The following is a 13,290-nucleotide window of genomic DNA, read 5'->3' on the forward strand; positions in this document are numbered from 1 at the left end:
AAGCATTCCACAAAGTTCAGCACCTTTTTATGATAAAAACTCTTAACAAAATAGGCATAGATAGAACATACCTCAAAATTATAAAACATATATATATATATTGCAAACCCACAGCCAACATCATACTGAATGGGGAAAAGTTGAAAGCATTCCCAACTCAGAACTGGAATAAGACAAGGATGCCCACTGTCACCACTTCTATTCAACATGTTAGGTCGGTCTGCCTTGATGTGCCCTGGTCTTTGGTTCCCAGTATCAGAGATGAGTACTGGTACCAAGTCAAGCCAATAATAGAGTGACCACAAATTCAAAGCAATCCCACACACACAGCATTTATTGCAAAACAAAAGTATGTCTCACAGGGAGAGATGGGCCATTCTCCATGAGTAGAGAAGACCCTGAAGTCTTAGCACACACTCATTGTCTTTTATATGCTCACTAGTTTGTCCCACCCCTCTCCTGGGTGGGATTGGTTGCCATTTCCTACCTTTGGGTGATTGATAGGATGGGGTTATACAACAGGTTACATAATAGGTTGGGATAATATAATAGTCTCCTCTCTACACATGTGTTTTCCCAGAATCCTTCACAAAAAAAAAAAAAACCCACCTGGCTCAAAACCATAATGCTAATTAGATAGTAATGAGCCCCAGGTCAGTTAAGGTCACTAGGACTTTCTAACTGTGCATGCTCTGTCCAAGAAAAAGTCTCTGGTCACAAATATCTGATATTGTGGTTTCTTTCCTGCATTCTGATTGGGTCCTGCTCTCCACCTTTAGCCACTCCTCTACCTGCCTTGCCACCTGTTTGCCCTCCACCCAGACCTAACAAACATAGTGCTGGAAGTCCTAGCCAGAGCAAACAGGCAAACCAAAGGTATCCAAATGGGGAAAGAGGAGGCCAAGCTATCACTCTTTGCTGATGATATGATCTTATATCTAGAAAACCCCAAAGATTCCACTAAGAGACTCCTGCAACTGACAAACAAATTCAGCAAAGTCTCAGGCTATAAAATCAATGTACACAAATCAGTAGCATTCCTATACACCAAAAACAGTCAAGCTGAGAATCAAATCAAAGACTCAACACATTTCACAATAGCTACAAAGGTACACATGATTTTGCATACGTGGTGAACTTGAGACTAGCCACTGTCCAGAGCATTTCTAGCCCAAGCCAGCAGACTGCAGGTCTCTGCTTTTATTGTTATCAAATGGGAGTGGTTATTTTTGAAAATCCTGATTTACAGGATGTAAAAAATCAAATTGAGACTCTCAGTGAAGAGCTTTTCACTACTGTTTTGTAGGGAGTCCAGGCATGCCAATTTGCTTTCTTAAATAAAATGTATGCATATATTAATATCACAAGCTACAATAGCAAGTAACTAATTTTATAAGCCAATTAACTTGGCCTTTAAAATATTCTTCTAGTAATCACATACAAACAAAACATACACACACACACACACACACACACACATGGCTATATTTAGGTTGACCTAAATAACAAGAAACAAATTCTCATGTACAAAATTTACTTTTAGTAAAATAAAAATGTTCGTTAAAACTGAGAATGAAGGGGTCACTTATGACAACATTTGCATGCTCCATACTAATCATTTTCATTTTAAGGTAATTCCCTGTGACATGTTAATCCTTAAAAATATATATATATATATATATCCCCACTTAAAGAATTATATGGGAATCTCTGACCTGTAATTTATTTCTCTTTTGCCAAAAAGCACTTGCTAAAGCTAAATGTGATTGTGGAATTTGGGAAACAGGTTAATTTCAGTTCAATTTGACTGTGCCAACATCTATAATAGTTATAATGCTTTGGATTTCTAATTTTTTGCTTCCCAGCCCAGGAGGAAGTTTTGTTTCCCTTACTGTTGCTAAAAAGCAATCTGCAGCAATAACTGTGAGCTGACTAACATCATCATTGCAGTAGACAAAGAGGAGAGTCACTTCTATAGAAGCATCAACACTGCTTGGTATGCAAGCTACTGCTACACCCAGGTGGGAACTTTGCTTTACTGGAAGTGAAGGTACTGAGGGTCTATACAACGTGACATTCATTAAGTCTCACTGTATCAATATTTTGTCTCTCCCAAATAACAGCCAGGAGTTCCTTAGCCAACACTGTCTGTCTCATGATTGAGGTTAATTACCATGATATCATTCAGATGTTTGGGTTTGGGCTTGATTTTAGTAAAACAAATTTGGGGCAGCCCAGATTGATGTAAATGAATGATTCAGTAATGTGCCAACTCTGCATTTCAAAAGAGCATTTCTATGTCAGCTTTACCTATTGAGAGATAAACATGGGCATGGGTAAATATCCATATTTAATCATGGAATGTTGTCAATAGTCTCAAAAAGCCAATTGCAATAATAAAAGACACATACTTCTGCAATAGGAATAACACCAAAATGCATTTGAAAGCCAAATAAAAATGGAAGCAGCCAATTATAAAATTCATTCTCTTGACCTGCTTGAATGCAAATGCCAATAAGCAGCCTGAGAACGATCAATCCCTGTAGATATTGGAACCAAAACAAATCAGCAAACCCACTCCCCTCTTTATGAGAACACCAAGGTGTAGAGGCATTAAATCATGTGTCAGCATCCTCACAGCTTCTTCACAATAGATCAGTTAAATTGGGGAATATTCTCTTTGCCATTTTTCTGTAGCATCTGGCTGATTGTGCAGGAGCACTATAAACCGGAATTGAAAGTGGCTACATTTTAATGAATATATTTTATTTGATATTAAATGAGTTTGATCGATAAAACTCAGCTTATTGCATAGTTTATGATACTTTTGGTGGGAAACAGACCCAATGGCCAGTTAGGGAAATGAATTAACCAGCAGCCCCTTTTGTCTCTTAAAGCCAATTATTTTTCTCATTGGACAGTAGCAGAGTGAAAAAAAATTGGCCTCAATTAAATGTTCTGGTTTTGAAACTGTGCCATTTACTTTTGGATGAGGAACCTGCAAATACAGAATTTAAGGCAGAGGCAAGGGAGAACCCAAAAGGCACTAGAATATCCTGAATCTGAGACTTCCCAAACATTTTAAGCAAAGTGTCAATAATTAAATTTATGACTCTTCTTCCTCTTTTAAATAGACATGGAAAAGAGTGTTTAGAAATATGTTTCTGAGCAATTAACTCCAAGCATTATATGTTTTTACCTGTCATAATATAGCTTCAGGTTAGTAAGTGCAAGAAAAAAATCTTAAAATTTTAAAGGTCATATTTTCTTTATAACTTTATCTTTACATCCTTTTATGCCACAAAAATTCAAAGTTTTTATAGAGTTTTAGAAATACTAAATATATGGGTATTATCAAGGTAGGGTGGTAGGAGGCAGATTTATGTTCTATAACTTTCCCAGTGTAGTTCAGAAAAGTGGTAAAACGTAGAGGTCCTTTATGAGGTCAAGTCTCCTATACTTAGAGATCCGAGAAGCTGGTCTTCAGAGAACAAATATTAGAGAAAGGCCTATTAAATCCCTGTCTCATTTTGACTAAACCGAACAAAAACTTTAAGAATATTGTAACCTATCACTCCCCTTCCTAAACTTGTCAGGATCTGGTGTATAAGGACCCAGCCAGGCCCAACATCCAGAAAGCAGGTACCTTCAAGGAGCTGGTGTACAAGACAGTGAGACTGTCCGGCTGTGCTCACCATGCAGACTCCCTGTACACGTACCCAGTGGCCACCGAATGTCACTGTGGCAAGTGTGACAGGAATAGCACCAACTGCACTATGTGAGGCCTGGAGCCCAGCTACTGCTCCTTCAGTGAAATGAAAAAATAAAGAATAGTGGACATTGCGGGCCATGTACCATTGTCCTGAAGGACCAAGATATCCAAAAAGTCTGTGTATGTGTGTGTGCAATGTGCCCAGGGTGCAAACCACTGGGCCAGGGGGTCATCAGAACCCACTCATCCCTGCTCTACTGGCAGAGGAGGAGCTCTGGGAATTGACAGTGCTGGGGCCAGGACCTCGTCACCACTCAGCCCTGTATCCCTAGGTCTGGGCTCTGTACGTTTCAGTCAACCTGAATTCATGGACTGTAAGTTGTTTCCCATTTTTAATAGACTTAGAGGTCCTCTAGAGCAACCCCTTGATTACAGAGATAACCCTAGACTTAGGAGAAAGAGGTCTCAAGATGATTGGGTGAGAGAACTAAATGGAACACAATGTCCTGTTAGATGTGATGGCCTGCAAGAGCAGGGCCAGTATTTCTTGAGTTCCGTGGAGCTCTATGTCTCATTGTTTAATTTGTGAGGGGATAATCAGGAAGGAAGGGTGACTGAATCAAAGCCCCTCGCTTCGTTGCTGATCCGTGGAAGTGGAGGCATCAGTTCCACCTTGCCTGTGTATTTCTGGCAGAGAAGTTGTTGTTGACCTATGAGGGTGGGATCATGGATGAAAAAATGTGGTGAGCTAGGAGGCAGTACAACCATTCAAGATTTGCAGCCCAAAATACCACATCTTAATAATTTCTATTTCAGATTTGAATGAAGAGCCCAGGTGAGAGATGTTAATTTGGGTCTGTGGAAATTCAATTGCAAAACCCATGAATATCTTTTCGTGAATTGTTAGCCCCTACATTTTTCACTACTTCAATAAATTTGATTAAGAACTTCCAGGCTCCTGCAAAACTCCCTCTCAGGCAGTAAGATGTATCACCTGTCGCTCTGCCATCTGGTGGGGAGTCTCCTTCCACTGGTGGGAGGGGAACCTTGAAGTCCATGTGACAGCACTCCAGGCAACTTAACAGGCTACATTTAACTTACTTGCAATTAACTTTTCAGAGAAATAGTTCTCTTAAAAAGAATTGGAAGTCTAGGGGGAATGACTATTTTCTGAGCTCTCTCCACGTCTGTTTTATCACCTGCCTACAAGTTCTCCCAAATCTATGATTTCTTTCGAAAAGGGTACACCATACAAATGCTTCAGGACTTAAATTGCTTTTTAAAAATGTTAACTTTTTTTAACCTTCACTTTGAAATGTACTTAAAAATCAAAAATGTTATTTACCAGAGGCACAACTTTAGATTTTTCCACATCCTTGAACTACTTTCACGTGAAAATTACATGTGTACTTTCATAATACTGGTGGGAACATTATTAGAAATCTGTTTTAAAACGCTTCTGTAAATGCAACCTGTGTCCATTGTTTATTTGGAACTATCAATATGAATTTTGCTGGATTTTAGTGTCCTCATTATTTTTGCCCCTAAAATACAACCACCAAAATTTGCTTCAATGAAACTTTCTGTCATTTCTTTAAGTCATGATTTCCTTATTTTATGCCTATTGCTCTCCATCCCCCAGTGTACATTAAATTTGATTTATTCTCAGAAAGCCCTTAGCATATCTTCTTTGCCTGCAGCTCAGCCTCAACGGGAAGTCTTCGTTATAACCTTTGAAATCTAGTTAAGCGCTAGAGCTAATATATTTTCCAGCACATGGATATCAAGGATTATTCTTTCCAAATGACATTTTTTCTATCCAATTTGAAATTCTCAAACTGAGTACATATTAAATCAGTAGGCCTCTCCTAAGAATCATCTGCCCTGTCCTTCAAGAAGAGATATGATTATACTTTTTGGCTATCTAAAGATATAAGGACAAAAGTTAGATAGAGTCATTGCAGTGGAGAAAGGATTGAAGGCCAGCAGTTCAATGTTGCCATTGATTGGATGTTAACACTGAGACCCGAGGTCACATAGGCTGTTTGTGATGGGATCAGAATTGGAACCCTTCATTCCTTATTTTTAGCCCCTCTTTGGACTCCCCCACCACCATGTCATGAAAACACTTTGCCAACCAAACTAGCTCATCTGTCTATGGCTATCTGTAACCAAACTATTGGATATATCTATACTCTTCACAATGTTTTTATGCCAAAACTAGGCTACAGCTCTCGTGATCAAAATAACAAAGTAGTGGCTCTGTGGATACAGCAGTTTTGTCTGCTTCATTCACTTCTGGGTAAATCCTTGGCACTTAGTAGATACCATTAGTGAGATAATTGAATTGGACTGATTCAAACTAAACTGAGAATCTTTTTCCCTGAAATTCCCATCCAGTTTTGTCTTCTGGAAACATTCAAAACAAGATTAATCTCTTTTCTGCCTGAACACCATTCCAGTAAGGAAAGCAACTGTGTTTTCACTTCTAGCCTGAAGATTAGCAGTTCATTCAACTGTTCTTTGAATAATCCAGTTTCTAGACAAGCTCTTCCACAATCCTGATCAATATTCTTTTGTGTGTTAAGGGTTTATATAAAGTATGGGACTTCATAAAGGGGAGAATGGACCCAGACTCAAGACTTCGAATAACTGCAGGCAATAGATTTGAATGGGAGGTCTTTGAAAGCAGAGAATGTCTTACCTTTATGCCCTAAGCACCTGCTCCAGTGCCTGACACATAGTAGGCTCTGATGACTATGTCTAAATGCCTGCATCACAGCACTATTGGCCTTTATATTGAGCCTGTGGTCAAATACCACTCCCTTTTACATAAAATTCAATTATTTTTTTATGTAGTGAAGTTTGAAACCACTAAGGCATAGTGTTTCACTCATTTCAAAATAAGCATTCTTTTTTTGCACTCAGTGTTACTGCCTGCCAATGGAATTCAGAAAGCTTCCACAGTTCAGATTTTAATATAGTTCATTCCTTCAATTTCTTTTCACCTAGAAAAAACAAAAAAATATTCAAAGTAAGATCTTAATAGAAGGAGGTGAAAGATCTAAGAGCTATGGAAATACCAGTATTTTACCAATATGAACACAGAAACTTTGTCTACACACCAGGGGCCATCCAGAAAAGTAGCCAAGGAATACTAGCCTGAGAAAACTCTAGTGGCTAAGAGGTAATATTGTAGATGATTTAAAGCAGAGATTTGAATCAAGATCACAACTTGACACCTTTCTGTGTACTATTAGGAAAGCTATGTAACCTTTCTGTTTGTGTCCCCGTAAGACATATAAAAATAGGGAAAACATGTATAATTATCTCACAGTAAGAGCTAAGATTTATACAGTAGCTATTATAAGGTACTATTGATTTATTCACTCATTTAATCCTCATATAGCTCTTGGAAGTGGATATTTAATCCTCATGTAGGCCTATCTTCATTTTTTAGAAAAAGAAACAGAGGTTCAGAGAGGTTAAATAACTTGTACAAGTCATGCAGCTATTAAGCGGTGCAGTTGAGATTTAAACTCAAGCAATCAGCTTTAGACTCTCTGCCTACAGCCAGTACACTATACTGCCGACACTAGCATTAATTCCAGAATATTAAGTTTATTATTCCTTCTTTATTGCCATCATTCCCCTAAGCAACAAGAAAAAATAGAGAGCACTGGGCTAGAAGGAGGCCTCGGATTCATTCACAACTCCTTCCTGACTAGCTCTCTGAAGACCCTGAGTGAATTATTTCATCTGTCTGGGCCAGGGCCATGAATTCATGCTCAGAGATGCCCAAAGAGTAACACGATGAATGAAACAGACTAAAGTATAGAGAAACACTTTGCTTCCATATTTGGTACATAAATTACATGAGCACATAGGAAGCACTCAATAAAATGGTAGCTATCATCACCATTACTTTTTTTTTTTACCTTCCCTTCCCAGCCCTCACACCTCCAGAGTTTCCAACTACAGGAAAAGTTAGCAAAGCTGTACCTCCCAGTTAACCTCATCACTTCAAGATCCCAGAGAAAGCTGTTAGTATGGAAATCATCTTGCAGAGAAAGGCCAGAGGAAGGCCAGACACCAGCCCATTTCTGAGCCTATTTAGTCTTCCAGCAGCCTGACCTTGACCTTCAGGCTAGCTCTGAGCCAGCCACACGACAAGCGCTTTAGACCCAAGGCTGTAAATGCACAGTATTCTGGAAGCAGTCACAACCTCCCAAATCCACTTGATCCCTTAATCCCCACCTCCCAGCAGGAGGGAGCCCACACAGAATGCCTGCCTGCCTCAGCTTCCACCCAATAGCATGAGCAAGGAGCTGAGTCCAGTCACAACCTCTCTGCTGAACTCATGAGGCCTTGGCTCCCAGCTTCCCAAACCTCGAGCTTCCTGCTTTCAGAGGAAATGTTCTTATGTGTCCTGGAGTTTGCTAATATGTGAGTGATAAAATCCAAACTGCATTTGGTATTTAGCCAAATGTCACATGTTTTCCCTGCACACCAGACATGAAATACAAATGAATTAAGTTTAAAAAAAAAAAAAAAAGAGTGAAAAGCAAGCAAGCAGGCTGCTCTGAATTTGGTGCTGCTTCTCTCCTCTAATAGAGGACTCTAGAAAGTAAGTGGGATTCCCCACATCTCAGAACATTTACCTTATTATGACCCCCCTATTTCTACTAGTCCAGGACATCAGGAAAGAAAAGAGGGCACTGGCTGGATGTCAGTTAGCAAGTCTGGGCTCCATTCACAGATCCTTCCTGAGTAGCTCTCTGACCCGGGGCAAGTTACAATACTGGACATCTCTGGGCCTCAGAATCTTTATCTGTAAAATGGTAACATCTGGAGGTCAGAAATTCATGCTTTGAGAGGCCCGGAGAGTAACGCAATGAGTGAAACAGACTAAGAAATCTTCTTTCAACAGAAAAACACTTTGCATAGTTATAACATAATATTCTCCACTTTAATAAAGAAATCTGCTCAATTTCATTTCTTCATAAACTTTTTTTTATTTTAGAATAGTTTTAAGATTCACAGAAAGGTTGCAAAAAGTCCCCATATACCCCACACTGGTATCCCCTTTTGTTAACTTCTTACATTAGTACTGTATATTTATCACAATTCTTTTTCTTAAAATATGCAGCCCTCTCAGCCTATCTACAGAGGTGGGCACAGAGGAATATTTTTCTACTAAGGAAAAATAAAGTGCAATCTTGACAGTTCAGACTCAGTTAGAAACACAATAGGGAGCAGGGAGACTGCAGTTAACAAGCACAAATCCCAGCTATGGGAAGAGCTGAACTTAGATTCCACACAGAAACGCAGATCCTATATTTCTAGATCTCTGGGATGGGAAGAGGGTTCTTGGTTGGTTGGTTTTGTTTTGTTTTGCTTTTTTTTGTTGTTGTTGTTGTTGTTGTTTTTCCCCAGAGAAACCAGGAATCTAGATTTTATGTGAAATATGTAAATTTTTAAAGGTTGGCTCATTTTATTTTCCTTTCTCAAAATACTATGCTGGCCAACAAAACAGACACACTAATTGAATTTGTTCTTTGACTTTCAGTTTGTGATCTCCAGTTTTATTAGTTTCAGTGGGCTAAAGCCAAGGTATCAGCAGAGCTGGTTCCTTCTGGAGGCTCTGAAGGGAGAAGCTGTTTCCGTGCCTTTTTCAGCTTCTAGTGGCCACCTACATTCCTTGACTTGTAATCCCTTGCTCTATCTTTACTCCAATCTCAGGAGGAGACAGACTGTAAAAACACAGGCCGAGGACGAGAGTTACAAAAAAGGTCAACATCTCTGAGATGAAACTTTTGGAGGTGACATGCCCAGGACCACCTTGGTGCCCTAACCCAAGCCTTATACCCAAATACTATAACCATAAAATATTAAGCAGGATAGGCATCTGTTCGCTGGAACCCTGAAGTGGACATCTTCTTAAAGTATCTGTCTCATATGTAAGTCAATGACTCTACTCATTTTCTCAGGGAAATACCACTGCCTCTAACTCACTGAAATGCATTTTTAACATTTCTTTGCACTACTGATTACATCTAATTGAACCAAAGTAGGCATCTGATGCATACAGTTTCATGCCTGGACATTTGTAATTGAAACCATGAGTCAAGTTGAGGCCACTAACATAAAAATTTGGAAGCTGAAGCATGACCAATTTCATACTTTATATGGAGAGAACCACTCCACATAAAGAGAGAGTAAGCAAGGCATGAAATCATCACACACAGAGAGAATAAAGTCATACCCAGAGAGGCTTCATGGTTTTCCATGTTTCTGCTTCCAAGCACTTCCCAAGGTTTGGCTCCATTATTGCCTTTGAGTTGCAAGAGCCAACCCTATTTCTTTGAAATAAATTTCCCTTAGGTAAGACCAAGTTGGCTTCTGTTACTTGAAAGCAAAAATTATTACAGTCTCCTGAGATCTCTCAAAGTACTTCCCCTGAAGGCTCCCACCCACTGCTGTCTCCACTAAAAATGTTTTCTACTATTACTGTATTCAGATCTCTGTCCTCTAGGAACTATTTCAGAAGGATTTGACACCTGGCATCTGTAAGACTTGAGAACAGAGGACACCTTAGCCAACACAATTCTCACATCAGTGTAGTAGCAGTAAAATTTTTGTCCTGATTTCTCAAAATAAAGTCATTTCTATGGGTGGTTAACTTTCTCATGTCCCAGTAGCTGAATGGTTTCATATAAACCTTGAAAGTTTGCAAGGATTTTATCTTCATTCTGGACACCATCCAATTTTTAAAGAACAAAATTGGGATATCTGTTTGATACTTTCACTTATTAAACTTGTATTAAAAGTATGTAAAGACAGATTTACTCAGTGTTTTGCCATTTATAGAATGTTTTTGCCCACAGTACCTCATTGATCCACATATTTGTCCAGTGTGAAAGATAGAGTAAGATCCTGCATTCCCATTTTACATGTTTCAGAGGAGTTAAATGATTGGACCTAGGAAAATGGTACTGGCTTCTGAGACCCTGAAGAGTAAGTACCAAGTCTAACTGATCTGAATATGCTAATATCCCTGCACAGTAACTGACTCATAGTGTGTCAGGGGTGACAAATTTATTTTATCTCTTACAACAACTCTAAACCATGGATTGTGGCTGCCTGCAATATTGCATTGAGAAGGATTCCAAGAGTGCATCTGGACTCTGTGGAAAGAGGTGCTATGACTGAGTAGTAGTGCCTGCTGACAGGTAAGGCAGGGGAAAGTGGCAGCATGGGCTCACTATTTCCATCCCTGTAGTAAATACTCAATAAATGATTTGATTATTGCGTTAAACCAAACTGGCAGACCCAGGACTGAAAACCATGTCACCTGACTATTTTCAGTCCATTATACTAGGCAGTGTCCCCACTCTCATCCCTAATATCCCGGAGGCCAACAAACTATAGCCCAGAGACCTAATCTGGCCTGCTTTCTGTTTTTATAAATACAGTTTTATTGGAACATAATCATGCCCATATGTTTACCTATTGTTTACAGATTCTTTTGTGCAACAATAACAGAGTTGAGGTTGTACACACAGACTGAAATAATTCTTATCTGGCCCTTTTTTGAAAATGTCTAGTCAACCCCACTCCCAAACAAAACTAAAGTTCACAGTAACTCAAAAGAGATCTAACCCTCTCTTTCCTTTTCCGTATAAGAAAGTTGCCCACCTTTGTGCTTTGGTGACCAGATTAAAGTGTACATTGCCATCACTACACATTCTAAGGCAAAGCAAGAGGTATAAAGATTAGAGCTGGGAAATCACGTTCTAAACAGGTCATCATTCTAGGATCCTGACCAAGAAGCCCAGGGATGGAACCTGAATGAGGAACATGAGGAACTAAGAAAACTAAGAAATGAGAGGATGGTTGCAGAAGTAATCAGAAGGTGGACTGAATTCAGCTGTATAATCATTTCATTCATTTGTACAATCAACAAACATTTATAAAACACCTGCCTGTGGAGGTTTAGAGATAATATTCCTCTCTTCCGCCTATATGATCAGAACCAATGGAAAGATAAATGCAGGAGTCAAATAGATAGTTTAGTTTGTACCCCGGCAATATTCTGAAATAAAAAAAAATAATGAAAAATTAAAAAATTGAAAATGTATATAAACCAACAACCACAAAAGGGTAATAAATATATTACACATATTAAAAAAAAAGGAAAAAAAAGAAATCCAAGCATCAATGTTACTATTGATAAAAATTTGACTTTATATTTGCATCCAAGTCTTAACACTTCCCTGAAGTAAATGGATGATGATCTGGTCCTGGCCCAGCTGGTCAGCCCCAGGTCTTACCCACAAGGTCAGAGACCATTTACTACATGGCAGAAGACAGACTGGAATGCAGACATGCCAGCTCTGAGATGGGGAGAGGAAGGGTCTGAGATGCACATTATCAGTTTTTTTTAGCATAACACCAATCAGAAATTTCATTTCTCATGGGGAGAAGTAAATGAGAAGTAGAGAAAAGCAAAGGAGTTATTCTAGGGGAGGACAATCCAAAACTCAAGGGAAATGAGTAATCCTCCATTAGCACCAAATATGTACCAGTATTGTTTTGGGTGCTAGGGATATAATGATGAACAAGTTAGACAAAGACTAAGTTCTCATGGAGTTTACAATCTAGTGAAAGAAGATGATAATCAAACATTAAACACAAAAATGGACAACATAATATCATCTAGTGATGAATGCCAGGGAAAAATGTGATAGAGACCATGCTAGATTGCTTGAAAATATGGCAGCAAATAATTTCTCACATCCCTGTACATGCATCTAGCTCCTCTGAATAAGCAGTGTTATTTTCTTCTCCTTGAATCTGAGCAGGCATTGTAACTTACTTTGACCGACAGAATATAGCAGAAGTAACATTCTAGGATTTCCCAATCAGGACCTAGGAGAACCTTCTCTCTCTTGGAATCCAGCTGCCATGCTGTGAAGAAGCTCAAGCCAAACTCCTGCATGAGAGAGGCCACGTGGAGAGAGGCCCTGCTAAACAAGAGGCCATCTTGGACATTCCTACTCCAAGAAGCTCTAGCTGAATTCAGCTACCTACACAATGAAGAGGAGAAGAATAAGCCAGCTGAGCCCAGTAAACCCACAATAATAAATTATTTTAGGCCACTTCATTGAGGGGGGTGGTTGGTTATTCAGAAATAGACACCTAAAACAGAGACAGATTTTGTGGGTGAAGATTATTTAGATCGTTAGTCAGGGTCGTTTGTTGATCGAAGGTCTTATGAGAAGGTGGTGTTCGAAGTAAGTGAAAAGAAGACTACATATAAGACTCTCTGGTGTCAGAGAATTTGGGCAAAAGAAATAGCAAGTGCAAAGGCCCTAAGGCAGAAATAATCTGGGTGTGCTTGAGAAACAATTAGTAGCCTGATATCACAGCAGTATGATAAGAGAAGCTGAGTCAGAGAGAGAGAGGGAGGGGCTGTAAGTCACAGTAAAGTGTTTGGATTTTCTTTTAAGCCAACGGAAAATCATTGGAAGTTTTTAAGCAAAGAATGATACAAACTGATTTATGTTTTAAAAATA

General features: G+C 39.1%; 1 pseudogene; it reads left to right on the forward strand.

Annotated features, from left to right (window-relative positions):
• Window positions 1-3,827, forward strand: part of LOC138384914 (follitropin subunit beta-like) — a 64,472-nt pseudogene extending 60,645 nt beyond the window's left edge.
• Window positions 3,828-13,290: the final 9,463 nt, after the last annotated feature.

Source organism: Eulemur rufifrons, chromosome 6 (assembly GCF_041146395.1).
Source record: "Eulemur rufifrons isolate Redbay chromosome 6, OSU_ERuf_1, whole genome shotgun sequence".
Classification (NCBI taxonomy): domain Eukaryota; kingdom Metazoa; phylum Chordata; class Mammalia; order Primates; family Lemuridae; genus Eulemur; species Eulemur rufifrons.